This window comes from Anneissia japonica, unplaced genomic scaffold (assembly GCF_011630105.1).
Source record: "Anneissia japonica isolate Jap-2015-1 unplaced genomic scaffold, ASM1163010v1 scaffold287782_len627234_cov183, whole genome shotgun sequence".
Lineage (NCBI taxonomy): Eukaryota > Metazoa > Echinodermata > Crinoidea > Comatulida > Comatulidae > Anneissia > Anneissia japonica.
Window position 1 is genome coordinate 501,279 of NW_022695201.1, and position 2,907 is coordinate 504,185.

At 35.9% G+C, this 2,907-nt stretch overlaps 1 protein-coding gene across 1 annotated transcript in view; it reads right to left on the bottom strand.

Moving 5' to 3' along the window:
* LOC117101445 (uncharacterized protein K02A2.6-like) overlaps positions 1–2,907 on the bottom strand; it is a 10,564-nt gene that overhangs the window by 4,995 nt on the left and 2,662 nt on the right. The window lies entirely within an intron of this gene.

Here is a 2,907-nt window from a genome sequence, read left to right on the forward strand (position 1 = left end):
ACTCTGCATTGCTCCGCCATCTTGTCAGCACTCTAGTTTTTTAATAGCTCTATGAGCCAATCAAATTTCGCTAAGCGCCATCGTTTGCAAATGCGCCCTCAATTTACTCAGAAAGTTCAGTACAGCTAGTTACCTGTATGTTTGAAACTCGAGAGTTGCGGTGTTTGGGTGTAATGTATACGATTTTAATTTTCATTCCTTGGTACTTTATTTTTGAATAAGATGCTTCTCTTGGCCTCGTTTTGGCTACAATAGTTCAATAATTTGTTATTACCATTACTCATTATCATTAATGAAATAATAGTCAGTCAGAAGGCTTATTAATATGTAATAATATGTATACTAAGCCTGAAGGTGGCGCTTTACTACGACGGCCATCTTGGATGGTACACATACATAACTCTGCATTGTTGCGCCATCTTGTCAGCACTCTAGTTGTTTAATAGCTCTATGGTTATTTTATAGTTTGTAGCATTCCTAGTACCATTTTACTCTTTTATCGGACGGCTTTTATCTTTGTTTTGTTATCGATTCTACGCTTCCTTCTACATAACAAATACAGCAAATAAAATGAATACTAAAAATTTGGTATTTCTCTTATGTACGGTATTGTTTTTTGATATCATTATTATTCTTTCTTTAGGCACACAACACATGTGCCAAGGATTGTCAATAGCAAATATATATCACTGTCCTACAGTGGAGTTGAATAGCTTGGTGGTTAAGATGCTTGCCTTCCAATCCCAGGGTCCTAAGTTCAATTCCTGCCAGTTGCAGGATTTTTTCTCAAGACATAAACACCTCCACTCCCTAAAACTCATATTGAGATTTAGTTTGTGTAAAGCATCGTGTGTGTATGTTTGTCTTGTGTAAGGGATTATATGATATGTATAAAAATCATAATTTTTATCAGGAAAAACCAGTCAACTCGTTATTTAAATTACTGTAACATTAGTTTATTAACAATTATATTTATTAGTATTAAAGTTTATTATTACCCAGTCAGCAGCATGCTGACTGTATTCTGTTTCTGAGCAGTTCCTTCTTTCTTTTCTTTCTTTCGTTCTGGCAACATTTTAAAAGGCTACTAGTGGAAAACTACTGGACCGATTTAATTAAAACTTGGTCAGTAGGCAAGCCCGTAGCCAGGGGCGTTCGTTGGGTTCGATCGAACCCCCCTTTTCATGAAGTGCCCTTTCAACAAAGGCTGGCTAGCCTACACTTTAGTCCTATTTTAATACCCGATTGTTAGGCTTACCTAGTAACATAAAAAATTCAGGCCCCGAAACCTTGACTCAGAAATACCGGGATGGTGTCCGGCGGGGGATAGTTTCACCTGTGTGTATATATATATATATATAATATATGATTATAATACGCTACAACCAACCATACAAATTTGTCTCGGTTCTTTTTGTTATTGATTGTCTTAAGTGCGTATAGTATGATACAACTTCCAAAGTGCTATATAAATAAAAAATAAAGAATATCCAACTGGATTCTTTGGAGTTTGTATCATGCTACTGTTGTTAAATTACCAATACTCTAGTACTAAAGTAGTAGTTTTTTTTTCTTTTTTTTTATCTTTTCCCAACTCAAAAAATTTACCTCTTTAATATATACATTTTTTTTAATGTATGGCCTCTCAGATCAATTAAATAACACCTGTAAATGCTTAGAATGCTGGACCCCCACCTGGGTTTTGGCCCTGGATCCCCGGGGGGGGCCCTTTGCAGCCCCCCTGGCCCCAGCCAATGGTGCTCGCATTAGTATCAAAAAGAACCCCCCTACCAAAATCCTGGCTACGGGCTTGGTAGGACCGGTGCCAACTCCCATTTATGTGTTGTTCACAACTTGGAGTCAAAGGTCACATAAGGGGCATTGGGGTCAAAAAACCAAAAATCGTAAATCTTGTCCTTTGCACATATACACTGGCATAAGGCAGAGTCTATAGGGTGTTCAGGGATAAGGGGTCAAATGTCATAAGGGGAAATTTTTATCTTTTTTCTGGAAACATTTCAAAACGCTACTAGTGCCAAACGGTTGTGCCGATTTTTAACCAAATTTACTAGGAATGATCCTTAGGACCTTCTAAACACAAAAATTACAAACGATTGAACGGAATTCAATCAAATTTGATCATTAAGAGCCTCTTACACCCCAGTCTGGGATCAGGGGTAACATAGAGGTCAAATTTTCAAAATAGCCCATGGATTTGAGCTCGAATTTACCAGGAATGATCCTTAGGACCTTCTAAACATGAAAAAAAAATACTTTTCGCCTATTGGTCAAAAGTCAAAATAGGTAATTTTGGTGAAAGTTATCAAATATTGCTAATGACTAACGATTAGACCAACTGCATTAGACAGACTCCTACCAAACATGGGGTGTTCACAGCTTGAGGTCAAAGGTCATGGTGGGTCAAATCCTGAACCAGAGCCTTGCAGGTGTCAACGTTCCTATGCATGATACACAACTTTTAGAAGTATATATACGTGTATATATATATATATATGTACTGCTGTTGCCTAGATCAGTTGCCTGACGATCGCAATAGCGTGAAACTCCGAGTAGCAACATTCTGTTCCAGCGACCTCCAGTTCTATATATATATGTATATATATATATATGTATGTATATATATATACATATATGTATATATATATATATACGTATATATATATACACATATACGTATATATATATATATATTCATATATATACATATATATATATATTTATACATATCATTTAGGCCTATATCATTGATTCTGACCATTGATCCATAACATTGTTCTTACAGATTTTCTATTCTCTTCACAGTTCATTAGTTTAAGATTATACATAGTTTATCATATCTAGTTAATACAGCCTAATTACCATCTCTTCCTTCAGACACTCTTACGC